Source organism: Lepisosteus oculatus, chromosome 20 (genome assembly GCF_040954835.1).
Source record: "Lepisosteus oculatus isolate fLepOcu1 chromosome 20, fLepOcu1.hap2, whole genome shotgun sequence".
Classification (NCBI taxonomy): Eukaryota; Metazoa; Chordata; class Actinopteri; order Semionotiformes; family Lepisosteidae; genus Lepisosteus; species Lepisosteus oculatus.
The window spans coordinates 13,709,502-13,727,022 of record NC_090715.1 but is presented as its reverse complement, the minus strand read 5'-3'; the positions used below and the strand labels follow the sequence as shown (position 1 = coordinate 13,727,022).

The 17,521-nt window shown below is 36.1% G+C and overlaps 1 protein-coding gene across 3 annotated transcripts in view; it reads right to left on the bottom strand.

Moving 5' to 3' along the window:
- LOC102695501 (zinc finger protein 469) overlaps window positions 1–16,788 on the bottom strand; it is a 138,825-nt gene extending 122,037 nt beyond the window's left edge. For all 3 annotated transcript variants that reach the window (XM_015368110.2, XM_015368109.2, XM_015368112.2), the window contains exons 1-2: window positions 16,703–16,788; window positions 16,264–16,360 (exon numbers count right to left, since the gene is read on the bottom strand). The gene's annotated coding sequence lies outside the window, so the exon portion shown is untranslated. The remainder of the gene's footprint in view (window positions 1–16,263; window positions 16,361–16,702) is intronic.
- Window positions 16,789–17,521: the final 733 nt, after the last annotated feature.

Below are 17,521 nucleotides of genomic sequence, written 5' to 3'. Positions count from 1 at the left end.
ATGACTGGAGCAAAAGATCATACAGTAAATATTCAAGATGATATACCACAAACAGGTTCAAGATATACTCTACTGTGACTAATGTCATTGTGACTGTGTCATTGAACCCACTGCTCCTTCTCAGTGACAATTCCTACAGGTAGGTTACTCCAGGAACATCTTTTGATGGCAGATCTAAATGCACTTCAAGTCTATTTTTGGAAGCTGGGTGGAGATTGCAATACCCTTGAACTGCCCCTAATTGCAATCACTTGCAGATTTTTTATTACAAAGAAACTACACTAACCATATGTCCTAACCATGTCAGGCTGGTTACTTTCTCTTATTAACAGGGTTTCTTCTGTTGTATTTTTGATTTTCTTACAAAGACCCTTTATTAGATATTGTAATTGTCTTACAATTAGGTCTTATGTTTTGTATATTTTTAAAAAATTGCAAATAATCAATAGATTAAATGCAAAACAAATAATAGCTTCTCATGTACCACAGGTTTCCTGTTAAGGTAATAGATCACCTTAAAAATGTACTCTAGGCAATAAAAGTCTCAGGAACAAGAGCAGAATTACTGAGTATCTTGTAAGGGACCTTTCATCTTTCCCTGTAAGAAACCTTCCTCATTGGCAGGTCATGCCTTGGGGTTGAAAATACTAGAACCAATTTTGGATGCTTTAGGATTAATTCCATCTCACTGATTCAAACAAGTTTTCAACACCTGCTCTAATGTACCAGGGGAAAGGAATGTTCACTAAGACACCAAAATCTACGGCTCTCACTCCATTACATGCAGGATGAAGTAATTCAAAGGAGAAACCATTGCTTTAAATATCCGAATTACTCTATCCCCGAGCAACCCCCTGCAGCTCTGCAATCTCCTTTTAGACCCCTACACCATGGTCAAAGTTATACAGAGTTCAATTCAATTGATCTAAGCGGAAACAGATGAAAATGTGTCCATTGTTAAGAAGAATTAAAATTGGACCAAAAACTATGTATTTTACTCTTTATAAGACACCACATCAAAATATTATCGTAAAGCCAACAAATCTAGAGCTGTCTCACGAGCAAACACAAAAGTGCTATCAAAGGAGCCAGAGTGTTCTCCAATGACCTGCTAACAATGTTCAATGGAGAACAAAACAAAAGACCAAACAAGTTCAAAGAGGCCTTTCATTAAAAACAGCCCCGAGGATGACCAAAGCAAAATCAATGACAATAATCAGCCCAGGAGACCCTGTTTTGATGAATGAATGGTAATTTTATCATCTGCTACACTGAAGCTCCATGTCTCCAGAGCCATTGGAAAAGTTTGCAGATGGGGATTAAAAAATGTGCTTATACAGTGTGTGAAATAAATTGCGGCACAGAGTATGGGTAACAGCCTTCAAATGACAGACCAACCAGGATATACAGTGAAAGCTTTCATAAGGATCGCTAGTGATGTTTTTTTATTTCTCTTATGGAGTGACATAAAAGAAAGAATACAACTAACAAAATAAAAAAAATAATATATATTTGATTGCCTAAAGATTCCTTATTTCCTTTAGTTCTGAATTACTTCTGAAAACCTCAATGTGGACCACAATAGTACTGTACAGTATGTGTTTGGTGATGTTAGTAAAGCATTATAAACAATACAATAACTTTACTCCCTTACTCAGGACTTTGGACACTAAAACCAAATTAGTCCTTTCTGACAATTAAGATAAAGCAGCTGGAGACTTCCAGTGAAAAAGAGGAAACAGTATTACTTATTCTTTCTTTGGAAACTGAAAAGTGAGTTTTGAAACAATGATATACTGTAAGTGTACAGATAATATCCTCTGTGAACCTTAGGTGAAAAAGAAAAAAAGACTATCAAAACTTTAAAAATTAAATACAGGGTGAAATCAGATTTTCTTTTGTTAAGCACTTTCCTTCTAGTCTTTTATCTGTAAAAAACTTTTTTGAAAAACTGTATAGTGCTTTTGTATTAATCAATTTCAAAATTATCTATGATCTTGAATTAATGCATTTAGTTTATAAAGACTCCATTTAAAATATGAACACGGCTTGCCTTTTTGATACAGCATATTGAACTTTGTAAAAAAGTCCTATTTAAAGTGAAGATCAATGGGCTTTTCATTCTCACTTTAAAATATCTTTCCTTTAAATCTTTTCCCACATGCTGTACTTTGTTTTACTATGAGACAGCATTCAGATTGAAGATGACATGCAACATGAAAAATTATCCAGCGAGTTCAGTATGAGCTTCTTTTTCCAATACTTCTGCTAAAATTTATAAGGTAACAGTAGGGCTTCTTATGCAATGTTCTGTGAGATCAGGAAAATTCAAGATAATAATGGACATGAGACAAATGAGATCCTCTAATGACAGGGACCATTCATTCATTAATAATGAAAGCAATCTGTATGTTCAAAGTGCTTCTTGTTTTTTTAAAGAAAACAGCCCATCTTCTGCGTCTATGAACACTGAAATAGCTGCTGGGGAAAATAGGAGATTTCATTTGAAATTTACAAGTCTAAGCTTGGGTTCTTGCACACGTCATGAGAAAAGAAAAAAATTTATTAAGAAAAATGAGTAAGTGGGGTAATTTTATGTGCAAGTGAGCACAGAGAATATTTTTCTTCCAGTGTTTTTCCAGTGCAATAAAAATACATAGAAAATTGGACAAGAAGCAAGTGGTGGCTCTTCCACCAAAAAAAGTTGGCTGTTTTGCCAATTTCACTTGGTATACAGCTTGTTTTAACTAGATCTTAAATTCATAAAACCTCTATGGTGAAATCACAATGATACACTTCACCCAATTCACTTTTGTATTCATCCTTTAGTGTCATGGTTATGTAAACAGTCACATATAGTAGTTAAGATCAACACATCTTAACATCTGAAAACTTAAAGCAAGGACTAACAGGAACATGAAGAAAAGGCCATATGGTCAGCGGACATGGTTCTTTTTGAGTATAGTCTGAACACCCTGTACTGGCTGGGCTGGGAATTACTTTCTCGTGTTTGAAATTCCCTTGCAAACAGCTCTGAAAAGGAACAGTTGAGAGCAGCCAGACAAATTTAATGTGCATGTCTCAGGAAGGTGGCAGGAAAATGAAACACTCAGGAAGACGAAAGGGAGAATCTGCAAGCGCCACACAGCAAGGAGGGCCATGCTGGGACCAAGCACGAGTCCCTGGGTTAGTGATAACCACCTTGATGACGTGAAAAAAAACGTATTCATTCAAGCAGCTTTCACCCCACCCGCTGATATCTCTACCTAATTTTGTATTCATTCTGGTACTATTTCACCTTCTGCTACAGCAGGGGTCTTGTGCGTCACCATTGATCAGGATCAATTCTTCACCAAACATGTCTCTTCTTTGGCAAGAACATGGTATTTCTTTTAGAGAACAGCTACAGGATTTCCTCATCTCCTGCTCCAAGCTGACTCTGCAGGCAACCCTCCCCTTGTCGCATTAACTACCTCAACCCAGCGACCCCGGTTTCCCATCCAAAACTCTGGTGCTTTTTTGTTCTGTCTCAACTCTTGATACTCCCATGCTGCCACTTCACTTAACACTGTGGTTGTCTGTCTTGGATCCAGTTCCAGGACATTGTTCTCACTTACAGTACCACTCCCTGTATCACACTGCTCCCTCCTGCCTCCAGTCCCCTGTGTCTGTCCACACCCCTCCTACCCTTTTTACTCCTTTGCCGCACAGGTGGTGAAACTTCTTTACCTCACCTCCCCTACCCTCCTTCCAGCTATGGTGAAACGTACAAACAGTGGGTACCAGGACCCCAGACGCCTAAATAGTGCCGAGGCACCATCATAAAACACCTGCAGCTCAGTACAGAAACACTGCAATGCATAGATGTAGAAACCAGGGGATATTGTTGAAACATTCTCTATAATGTTGCCACAGTCAGAACCATTACATGAAACATGTCAGATTTTGTTGCATTTGGAAACAAATGTGAATGCAGAATATTACTACCTAGTGTATTGCATGAGGCCATTTCTGCCCTGAGCTATTGGCAATCCACCGTTTTGTTTGTTTCCCCACAGATTGTTTTGTGTCTACAGATGTTGCACTGGGTGTGATGCATCACAATACGTCAGTGCAAGAGAATCTTGTTCTTATGTGAGGGGAAGGGTATTTTATGGTTTATGAGGCTACACTTAGCGAACTGTAGCGGATTAACAGAGGACTGTTGAGATTAGCAATGTAGAATTTCATAGACATTGTAGAACATTTAGTTATTATACAATGACCTGACATTTTCTGAAAATTAATGTGTGATTTTGTTTTTCAGAAGGGATGCTAAAGTGTTCACTTGTAATCTTGGAATTAAGTAACATTTTCTTATCTTGATAAACATCCCCATGTTACTCTGATACGCCATTTTAATAAAGAAGTGCAGTTACAGCAGTCCTGCCACCAGAGGCCACTCTACTGCCTGTAATCTTTGTAAATAGCCAGAGTGGGTGTTAATTATCTATTGTACAATTGGTGTGAATTTCATAATATGGGGTGTAATTAACTTTTTGTTTGCTGTTTAAAGGGCAGGTTTTTGAATGCTGTTTGTTGAGAAACCTAAAAAAGATAGCAAATAAAGCCTTGTCCATGCAGATCCTTGGTTAAAGGACGGGTCTGTCACAATAATATCTTCTAACAACATATGCACAACAAACACTTGTGGCAACGACTTTATGTCTAAATGACTTCAATTTGAAAAATATTGTTGCAACATTTTGTGTTAGGTGTGACAGCACCATTTTTGACCACCTTTTGTGCTCAGGCTCCCCTGTTTAGACTCCACAAAGCAGTCAGTATGTTTGTTGATACTGATTAAAGGCCTGGAAAAGATTATTAAGTCCTGGAGATCGCATCTGCCAAATAAGTGCACACATATAACTACTAGTAATGATGCTAATGATGATTATTATCATTAATAATATCACGTGATTGCATCAGGATTTGCTCTAAAAATAAAAAAAAATGTGACAGGACTGTAGTTAAGTTGTTACTGTTAATAAATATTATAGATACTAAAATGATCTAAGCAGCGGATTTGCAGTAATATGCCATCTCAAGTTTGTTTATGTAAGATTAATGTAGTTTGAAACATTTGTGCATTTCATGGTTTGACTTTGCTTTGGTTAGGTATTATTACTTCCAAACATTTGTTCCCTATAAAAATAGAAAACAGAACTAAAATAATGTTCTAACATACATTCTCTGCTTGGAGTTTTCATTTCAGTGTTCCATTTTCCTTCCTCTATTTGCAAATTCTGAAGTTGTTTTTATCATTATACAGTATCTCTCTTACTCTATTGCATCATATTAAGGATTAAATTTATAAAGAAATTATTTGTTGTGTTTTTATCATGCAAAAAGGTGATTGAAATGAGCCACTCGCACCTTCACTTGATATGTGTCTGAACATATCGAGGGTTACCTTTTCATAATACGAGTAAGGAACATGCACCAGAAACATGTTTTAAATGTTTTACTCACAGACATCAAGTACTGGATAACATTAATTAGTTAATTTACTAGGCATGAAATGCAAGAATGAAAATAGTCTGCCTAATATGACTCCTATGTATTATACAAATCAAGTAGACCAACTAGCAATTAAACACATAATTTCAAAAAAAGATTTTAAGTTATATCATGCACAAGTAACATTTTCTGAATATGTTTAACAGTTATACTAAAAATGGTAACACAACTCTAAAATAGCATAAACTCAATTGATTTAATATACTGTGTGGTATTAGGAACACACTTACTGTTATTTAACTTAAGTGTGGGAGGAGGTCAAGTTCTAATGTTGTACTTTTTCTACATGTAAATATTTCACAGCTATTTCACAGCTCCGCGAACAACTTTCAGAGCTCCGCTCCCTCCACCCTTGCTGCTGCCTCCCCGGTTCATTCCTCATAAATGAGGAGGCTTGTGACAGCACTGATCTTCATCCAGCACTGTGATTTCCTCAGCCAAGTGACTCAATGCAAAAGCAATCCCTTTAACATATTTCTTGACTAATTTTGTCATTTTTAGAATTTGACCAAACTACTGAATGAGTACAACACAATTAAAACACTGAATTCTCAAGATATTTAAGAAGCAAGGAGGTAGCATTGAAGTATGTGTCGTGATCTAATTTGATTTGGGATTGAACAAAACTGCAAACAACAGAGATCAATATGCTTGATTAGATTTGAGGTGCATGGGACAATCCTCCAGACAAGATTATAAATATTTTATTGTTGTAAAATAATATTAAGTGAATAGTCATGCAGTTGCTCACCTGTATCCCTGCATGCTGTATTCATGTTTCAAATCATCCCCCATCTTTCATGCTACACTGTTATTCCTGCTCAACAGGAAAAAGAGTCACAAATTCCCATGCAATAGTCTGGTCAAAGCTCCTTTCCCATTCATGTTAAGCACAGAGGATTACGCATATAGAGCTGCAGCACTTCAAAAAATCAGTCACCATATCTTGCACCATGCTGTGCATAAAACAAAATTAAGAGTTCAAAAGTTTCATCTTCAAATATAAGCACACTGGCACAGAATATTTTGTTCCAAAAACGCCTTAGAGCAGGCAGAGAATTTACCACATTTAGATCAATTGCAATATGTGCAAGATACAGTACATCCCATTTGAAGGACTATGCAGCAGTTGCATTATCTTATAAAAGCTTAGATCTAAAAGGGGGTAGACACACTGTTGGCTCTCTTTCAAAATAAAACTGCAAAGGAAGAAAGCAGCAATACCTTTACCGGTGATGCAGAACACTGGAGGCAGATAAAAGCTATGATTATGTAGAACTGGGAATACCCTACATAAAGAACTGTTATTTGAGGTTCCCCAGGCTCTTTATTCTACCTAATTAAACCGCAATGTCTTTGTATTAAATGAACAAGCCTACTGATGAACAAGGAGACCTTATCATTTAAAAATAAAACATTAAAAATATTTTCAAGTAAAAAAAAAAAATTCAGGACTGACTGAGATGGAATGCTTCACAACAACAACATATTACTTAATCAGTTGATTGTCCAGCAGAAGTGATGATAAAGATAATATTCTGTCTCACATATTGTCCTTTGTTGTGGTACAACTTTTAAATAGTCTAAATCAAAGATTTCCTTCCACAGCCATGCATGGTAATCTATGAAAAAACAAAGAGTCTAGATACTAAAATTGTGCACATAATTCTTGCAGGAATAATGTAATCAATATATGATACTGATATAACATAATTGGATTATACAGAGTATTTCCTCTCTGAAAAGACTTTAATAATACATACTGAAGGTACAAATTCAAGCCAACCCTCAGTCAGAGGTAGAACTGAAATAAAAAGAGACACAAAACTGTAGAAATACCTTCTTTCTTAGTGTTTTGGGAAAATAATGTCCTTTTTCTGAATTAAGCTTTTCATAATGACTTTAAGCCCATTTCACCAGTCAAGATGCATTTACAGCACACGGATGATTCCTAATAAGATTGTAGATTGTGTGTGTTGACTAAACATACATGAAGAAAAATCAAACGTTTTTATAAAGTTCTTTTTTTATCGTTGAGAAACAGTCATAGAAAGTTAATGTCACTTTAACAGACACATAGACAGACACACAAAAAATAAACAAAGGACACACTTCACATACTAAAATAAGCAAACATGGGCTGGTTTCTTAACAAGATCTCTGGAGAGTCCAATACCCAAGTAATGCTTCCAAAATAAACCCACAATATCTTACAATACAATTCATCTCTGCATGTTTTGAACGGTGTTGGCGTGTCCAAATTGGGTCTGATACTAAAGGCCACACATAGCTGCAATGTGTCCAGCATCTGAATCATACCACACAACTGTTTACAAGCACCAGAGAGTGTAACTTTGGTCACAGCTGCTATAATCGTTTTCAATTATCTTAGTTAAAGCTGCTGATTAATTGCACATTTCTCCCATGTTGTTGCTGAGAGCTTCATTTGCAAGATTGATCAATTTTCAAGAAGTTCTTCGTGTTGGATTTAAGCTTTTGACATTTTAAATTTGTTATCTAAAACATTGTGCATTACACAGCTGCAATTAGTTTAAACAGATGGGAAATAGAAAATACACACACCACAATGACTGTACAATTCCATCCAATCATCAGTTAGGGCCAATAAGGCATTCCAGCCATAAGTTCTAATGAATGATTTTGTTGTGTATTTTCCAGCTACAGAACAAAGAGCACAGTAAAAGATATTGGGACATCAGGAAGCCCTGACCTCCATGTCTTTATTAAGTTTCTAGATTTAATTAATATAGATTTAATAGATTTCTAGGTAAATACAAATACCCAGAGCAGAATAGAGGACTAACACTGGGTTGGCACATTACATTTTTAAATTCTCTTTAATCCAAGAACCATATTTGCAGAACCTTGTTAAACTTATAGAAGTTGACCTCTATTATTGATGAATAGTATGTTATTAACACATTCTAAACACCTGGTAAATGTAGAATTCAATACAATACCTGACTTGTTACACATTCTGTAGTAACAGGAGGAAAGAGAGAAGCAGCAAATGTTCTGAATTGCACTGAACTCTTGTCCATTTACACCAAAAGGTACAAGTTGGTTTAACATTTTTTAACTTGTAAAAACACTGTAAACCCAGAATCTTTGTACATTTACATCTGTAAACACTCATAATGTTAATAATACTAGAACATTATCAGGCTCACCCCAGCTGCTTCTCGCTGGGGTGAGCTAGCACTGGCATTGCAGCTGGCATCTGCTCTACCCTCCTGTCTCTTAGCAACAGTTGCCATGGACATCAACAATAGACCTGAGACCTGAATCACCTGGAAGCAATTACCATCTCATCTCTCCAGGTGATTCTGAGAAATTTAAGGGCTGCTCAGACTCTGCTCTGAGGTCTGATATAGTGTTTGTACTCTGAGCCTCTCAAGTCTTGAGCTTGTCCTTGTTATCCCTAGGTTTTCCTTTGCATTTTTTCCTGTTTCCCTAGTATTTCCTCTCTTGCATTCCTGACCTGTACTTTGTTTTCTGACTTTGTCCCTGGATGCCCCTTTGACTTGTGCTCTACAGCTTTTACTTATTCAGAACCTGCTTGTCTTCACTACATTGTCTCCTGGATGTGCCCGTCTGTTCTATCGTGTTTCCTGGAGCTGACCCTCGCTTGCTTTGACCAAGCCTCTTGGATCTCCCCTCAGTGTTTGTGTCTCACCTGCTCCACTGTGGACCTGGATGTGCAGCTCTGCTGCCTCACGTGTCCCTAACTGACCGCAGCACCACGTCTGCCTGTGTGCACGGCTCACTCCGCTGGCCTGTCAGCAAGCAGCCTGCAGCTCGTCTCCAGTGTGCGCTCTCCCTGCTCAGCCCAGTAACTGTAAACGCACAGCCCTGCCCAGCTGTTCCCTGTCAGTTCACTGCCTGCAGTTTTCCCCTGGCTCTCATCTGTCTCTCGCCCAGCAAGCGGGGTCTACAACTTCCGATCTGCCGATAGTCCAAGCAAAGGGATCGGTACAAACATACAGTATGTAGAAATTTAAACAAGAAAATGCCATTTGACCCCTTTTTCTGTAGTAGTTATAATAGTAGCTAAGTGAAATGAAATTTTCATCCTGTCATTTATTAAAAAGGCCCAGTGTATGGGCTTTGACAGACACCAATAACCATAACCCTGTGTAAACAAGAGTTTCCAACAGTTCATTCTAATTGAATTCCCTTTTTATGGTGTATGGTTGTTATTCTGTGTCCTTGCGTCTCTACTGATTTTGAAATGTCCCTTGGAGTAGAATTTTGCACTCTTGAATCAAATCTCTTGTTGATTTCCTCTGTTCTAGACAAAAGAGATTTATCTTCCTTAACCTGTCCATATACTGTACTCTAATATGATATACAGAAATCATTATTTTGGCCCTTTTTGAACTCTTTCTAAGGCTATAATATTCTTGTGGTATGGTGACCAAAACTGAGCACAGTATTCTAAGTGTGGTTTTACTAATGCAGTGGTTCCTAACACTGGTCCTGGAGGAACTGTGTCTTTTTATTTCAGTTTTAAATCTTCAGTGCTAATCAATACCTTAAATTACCTGTTTGCTTGTTTAAACTTTTATTTAACTTGTTTCTTGATCAGTCCTAAGGGTCAAAATACCCTACTCTAATGGATGCTATTTTCAGCACACAAAACTGGTTCATTTCTGTCTAAGCAGCACTTCCTAGCTGATCAGGTGATGATGACCAGACAGGGGAATGACACTGTATCAGACACTCCCATGATAAGTGTTCTTTCCTTATGCAGAGGTCCAATTGATTACAGTCCTAGCACAACACCAAAATGAGGGCAGTGTGGAAATTCAGAGATTGGTGCAGGTCGATACTTACAGTACACCCATTATATCTCACCTTTTGTCAATGCACTATTTATGCATGACGATGCATGAAACAGGTGCTTTCCTGGCTACACGCAGAGTGCAGTGATGAACTGATCACTCTTTTAACCCAACACGAACACAATACACCATCACTGAGATCAGCATGTATGTTGTTGGGATACTCAATCATTTGCATTTGTTGAGCTGCTTGTACCGGTTCTCGCTGAGCGGAACATGATTTCCCAGAGAGATTAAATGCTCCTATAATGCCAGTTCCACTTTGGGGCCAAGCAGTGCTAGCAGAAAATGGAAGATACAGAATAACCGAAAGCATTTTTTTTAAAGAAATGATGTTCTTTGTATTTAACCTTCCTTAATTTGACAACATGTTTTAATATTAATCTGTAATAAATATCTTATTAAAATGGAATAGTCCCTTTTTTACTACCTAAGACATAGACAATAAAAGGTCTTATTTAATATTTTTTTATGCTGAACTCAGTGTATTTTAAATGCTTTGCAGTATGTATTATAATATTATATGTAATGTGTGATTATAATATGACATACTGTACATATGTATGTGTACATACTGTACATACTGTATGTGCACATCACAAAATGTGATTCATTGAAATTGCTTTTGTTGTGGACGTTTGGTGTATTTCCTTTTTTGTTTCATCCATCTTTATGGCTTATTACTTTATGGAAATAGCCTACAGCAAGGGCAGGACACAGCCCAAGCTTCATTGGCATGTTTGAACAGCTTCTGTTCCAGCCTTTCACAAAGACAGAGGAAGACAAAAGTAACAAATTGCTCTGTAAGAACTGCCTCCCGAGTGCACTCTGTGGATCTTCTATTAAATTAGATACACCTGGTCCAGGCTAACTTACTGTGAACTTGCTGAAGAATCTCAATTAATTACCACTGGAGTGGAATCTGACAGATTTCATTAAAAAAATTCTCATAAAAAGATTTTGGTTGTGCTATTTTTTTAGCTTAACTTTCACATCTGTCTTTTACACAAATGTATGCATTCTTTAGCACGTAATGTATGAAAGGCTAAATTGTCCAACTCTGTTAAAGCAATGACGCAATACTTCTGTAACAGCTCTACCCCGTCCCAATTTGATACCGAAGATACTGAATAGTAATCTTTGCAGTATACTATTAGTTAATTAAGTTAATTTTAGTGGTGATAATTGTTCAGTAGCATTCAATACAATCACATATTTGGAACACTTCATTTGAAATAATGCTAATCCTTCATTTTAACCCTAACCATATAAATACATTTCATTCAATAAATGAACGTACAGATTCCAGCATTCCGATTCTCTTAATACATGTATCAATTAATTAATACCATTCAACAAAAACAAATTTCTATATAATATCTATTAAAGGTGATCATTGATCTTCAAAATAACAGTGAGGCAGTCATTGCTGCCCATATGGAAATTGTGCAAAGCTGATTAATGCAGATTATTATCTTTTAAAAAATTGTAAAGAAAATCTAAATTTGCAATGACAGAATGCTGCCATCAACCTCCAGTATCAATCAGCCTGGGAAGCAATTGCAAAAAAGCCCTGACTCTTTCAAGGAAAGCAGCAGCCTTGAGTATCCATTGGACATCAGCCACTCCCTGCTCATCAGAAGATTGATTATAATTGGACCGAGCTGTAGTCAGACCAAGCAGGTGCTTGCTAGAGGTACCCACACACATCTGGTCAGACTGCATCAGCACCAGTACAGTACATCACTCCTTAAGCCACTGCAGAATTACTTGTCTCCTGCAATATCAGTTAGATCCTGTACTGTTTACTACGAAATGGTGCTGCAGGCTTGACTTTAATATAATTTCTGTCAGAAATGTAAATGCTTCAGTGATTTCAAGAGGAGCTGCATTCCTCCTTTTTAGCAAGATGAAAACACAAATTCCAAAAAGAACTGCTATCTATATCTATATATGTAGACTAAAGCGGAGGGAATTACTGTATATCTTATCTATCTCTTTTCATAAATTTCAAATGATATATTCTACATATTAGTAAATTGTCATGGACACCTTTTGTTTACATCAACTTACTGTATAGTTTCAAAAGGAAATTTCTCAGAGTATCCAGATGGTAAATCCTACAAGGTCAATGCAAAAAAAAAGATCTTAGAGTAAAAGGTAGGAGCAATAACTCAGAATGGTCTACAAGATTGTTGTTCTTGTAAATGCCTTCAAATTGGTTAAACAATAAAGAGAGCAACAGTTCTTACAGAAAACCTAATTTATGATTCCACTGAATCGGTATAATAACCAGTTTGTTCATTGAGAACTTCAATAAAATCCTTTGCATGGTTCACTGCTCAGGAAGTGAATTGTGTGACCCTTCTATTGAAAACATATGCTCACTCACCATATGTCAGTACCAATTAACTGTCTGTTCTTTTGCACACAAATTTAGGTATTAAAAATTGCCTGTTGATGAACACAATAAAAATGTCAACATGATATGTGACTATAGGGTACAACGGAGCAGTGTTAACTGTCGGAGACAACCTGTTGATGACAGTTATGAAGTAATTCTTCTGCAAGGGCTGTGTAAAAAAATGTGGTTGTTTAGTTTTGGTGAGGTTATTTAAATAATTTACGTAATTTTGATCTTAATGCTCATTGTTTTTATAAAACCTGTGAAATTCCTGTGAAAATTGTGCACTATTTTAGCTTACTTATACAGTGTGTTGTATATGAATTAATTTTATTCAGATATTTTTAAATCAGGCCAGAACAAAAGAGGAAATTGTACAAAACAATTTAATTTACCAATCAAATACCTAAAATATTGGTTGCCAATTACCTACAGGCATAGCAGAAGCACAGATGCTGTAAGCTGCACAATCAACTGTAAATGTGAAAAAAAAAATAAAGCCAACGTTTCCTGTACATAATACTGGATTTTATTTTGGGGTTTAACATACAGTATTTTATTTAAAAAGGTAATCTATTATTTGCTATTTAAACCTTAAATCTAAGTGGTGGATCAGTAATTCTTGAACACTTCCAGGCACCACAATAAAACATGATTGAAATACAGTAAGTAATGCTTCCACTTCCAATTACAGGACTAAGAATCATGCCATACCTTCCTACTGTACTTCATTACTGTGCACTAAATGTTACCTACATGCATAATCCCTTTGATGGCACTGAAGGGGCAGATAATCCTATTGTTACTGAACCCTAATACACAGATTAGCCTTTCCATGCCTGATTCTCAACTTGAACACACACCTGTTGTGTTAAATGAATGTCAATCTAGAATGGCTTATTGTATAAGCAAATACAAGGCAAAAAGAAAAAAAATGTGTTCTGATATAAGATGTTTATAGCAAAACAGAAGATACAAGAGGATGAGCTGGCTTCTGCCCTACTAAACGTGTTATAATTTTAGACTCTAACATTTTAGATATGGTCTGGAACTAAGACTGTTTGGGAAATAAACTTGGAATTCAGTTTAATTGATACTTTGAGTTTAGGAGGGGCTGGTTTTCTTGCACAAATAGAGTTTAAGTAGAGGCCAGAGACACAGAGGTTTTGAAGCCACAAAAACATCAGAAGCAAAGGGAACATTTGTAGGTTTGACATTCAAAAGTCACTAATCAAATGGGTAGCAATACATCCAAGATGACTGCACAGTGTTCCGATGGAAATAGACTTTGATTTATACTGTACAGTCTGAACTGAAGGGGCCAACCAATGGTTGCAACCAATACAACAAAACCTGATAATCTTTCTAGATCAAAAGGTTCTATTTGGATTCATTCAAGCCTTTTGTTTTCAAATATAAAAAATGCTTATTTTTACATTCATGATGATCTAGATGTTGGTTGAAATTCACAGAACCTGTACATTCAGAGACCAAACACTGCAGTGGAAACACCATCATCCCTACTACTGTATTTCAAGCAGACATTATTCTTTCCCAAGCAAGTACAGTAATACTTGTCAGAGTAACGGAATTAGACAAATTAATTATTAATATACCATAAATAAGACTCTCAGAGATTCAGGGATGGATGAGAATGATCCAAACCAGTAGTTCACTGCAACATCTTGCATGTTGCCCAGACACTGTAAGAAAGCTGATCTAAAGTTAATGAATTATCAGAAATTGGCCAGTTGGAAAGAAAACTGCCTTAACGTCCATAGGGAATATTGTTCCTGTCTCAATTCAGCTTGACCAGACTCATGAGCCCAAGAAAAAATGCTGCTCCGGTCAAAAAAAGGTCAACATCTAATACTACAGAATACAGTATATATCTCTCACACACATAAAGGAGGTGACTGAAAACCAAGGCACTCAAATATTGGAAATGTCTATTCCACTCTATAAAACAAACATCATAAAAAGAACCTAAATATAATCATTATAAAACATAATAGGCAGGTATCTGTTTGGAGTAGTGGGAATTCCTTCAGAAAATCACATAAACAAGCCTTTATTTAATTACAGCTGAGGTGGATTTAACAACAGATAATAACTTCAGTGAGTCTCACGCTGACAAGGCTGTTTTTAAGGTCTGTTGCCAATATTAGCACACTTGATGTGCCATTTCCACATGCTCACCCATTGCAGACCTATTTGCTGAAGTACATTTCATTTTTTAAGGAAAGTGCAGATTGTGTCACCATACATGCCAGTGCTAAACATGACTCATGGCATGCTTTGAAAGCAGTCAGAGTTCATCAAAAGTAAACAAAAGAAAGAGAAGCTTCAAATTTTCCAAGCAGACTGAACATTTGATATCTTACTGCAACACTCACCAATGAGGATATCATGTTGTTGTTTTCTAAGCCAACTCAGAAGTAGCTGAAGACAAGTATTTTTGACCAACATTACATTTTGTAAATTGCTCAAAAATAGCTTCCTCTTTTTTTTTTACAATATTACATTTCAAGATCCAATACCAGCTGTAAGTCACAAGTTGAAGGAAATTACTATGGTATAGAAAAAAATCATTGACTGAGACTGAATGACATGAATGAATTAATGTTTTAGACAAAAAAAAACAACCAATAGTGTTCCATTTTATTTTGGAACTTGGATAACATAACAGGGACATGGAAATGGAAAAATCAAGTAATTGTAAAACATTTATGCTATAATTTGCTTGTCTGTCAAAACAAAGTACTTGACTATGATTTACTAAAATATGCAACTTAATAGCTTAATAAGGTAAAAAAAACATTCACTGTGTTCACAGTAATGTAATTTTTAAATATGCTATTTTCAGTGTTCTGGTTTTAAATCTTGTAATGTGTAGATTGTAATGTTGATAATGATCTATTCATTAAATAATGAAAATATTGTGAAGGAATAGCTGATTGATTTAATGAATGCTAAATACCTTGCCTTCTGTGGAGACTATACAGACTATACAGAGGACTGCATTAAAGGCAACAAAAACACCTGGAAATCCCTGACTTGTTCTGGATTCTCTGACTTGGGATCTCTACACCTGCTTGTTTTCATTCTGTCTGAGCTCTCAGTTACACAACTAATAGTAGGATTAATGTAAAGTCTTTCATTGTTTTGAACTCTTAAACATCTTGGAGATTTCCTTTTAACAATGACATTTTGAGAATGACTTAAAAGTTCAGTTTCACTAAGGAGATGAAAATCTTAAAAATAAGTTCCATTTACTGTATGTAATGAGTTCAGTGAAGTACCCAAGAACTGGGCAGTAGTACATACCACCAGGCATGGGGGTTCACAAGAACAGGACTGTGCAGTCCTGCTATAAACTCTCTCCATTTCCAGGTATGTGCTGTGCCTAGCTGAGTGGAATCAAAAGGTTCATACCTTGAGTTGTTCAAAGAGGTTATTCAGGTTGTCAGGGGAGGACACAATAGTTCAGGCCTCCCAAAGCTGTCTCTCTATTATGCAGAGGAAAACGCACCTTAAGGAAAAAAAAACAGAAGGTAAGAATACTGATGGACTTCTCATCGGCCCTTGACACCGTTCAACCACACTTGCTAGTGGAGAGATTACACTAAAATTTCAATCTAGACTTTAATATTGTGGGTTGGATCCTAGACTTTTTGACCAACAGAGTGAGGGTAAATGGTCTAAATTGTTTAAAACGATGTTGATAAAATAAAATGTTGAGAAACCACATATTCATAATGTATATAATGTATACATTTTTCTGATATGCAGTGATACCATAACTGTACTTAAAGAGCATAATGAAAAGCTGGGAAAACTTCATACTGAAATATCCCAACAAGCTATCACAAACCATTCCAGATGTCAGAGACACAGTTCTTTTGAGATTTCACCAATACCCAACATCATGGACAAGGAAGCTAATTTGCAACAATGCTGTCTCATGACAGATAGATTAGGGTATCTTGTACATAATTGTCTTCAGAACACATCAATATGATAGCTTCTATGAGGTCACAATGCCTTGCACTCATCAATTCTAATTGTATCCATACAATAAATTTTGAATTATGTTATGGGAAAGTAAGAGGCAGAACCTTAAGAACTGTTGCTTCAGGAGTGCTTTGATTTCTTTATTTGCTGAACAGTACATTGTACCGCTCAACAATATACAATTTTGGCATTCTATACGCAGTTTATGTTTTGGATGAAAAAAAATGTCCTCAGGAGATCAAAGAAAAGAAAAAGATCAAGTTCAATACAATGTGGATCAATTAGAGGATCTAAGCTTCTTCCAAGAACCCTTTTAAGAAGGTCATTTGAGAAAAACACGATACAGCAATTACTACTCGCACTTGGAAAAATTGCTTTGTGCAGGGCTTTCTCTCATAACAGATAATAAATTTGCTGCTTGTTTATCCCTACTCCAGTTACAGAATCTCCCTGAACTTTTGAAAACACAACTGCCAAATATTAAATAAACTCACCAAATGCTCGTCACAATTTGATTTGGGATGTGTGCAGAACAAAAAAAAAAAGAAAATGAGAATAAATGCAACTTGTTACATGATCATATATCTAAAACAATCTTCAGAAAACTATCTCTGAATTTAATCATAGACTATTTTTAGAAGAACAAGTAATAAGTTTATTCCATACTGAAAAGAGAAGA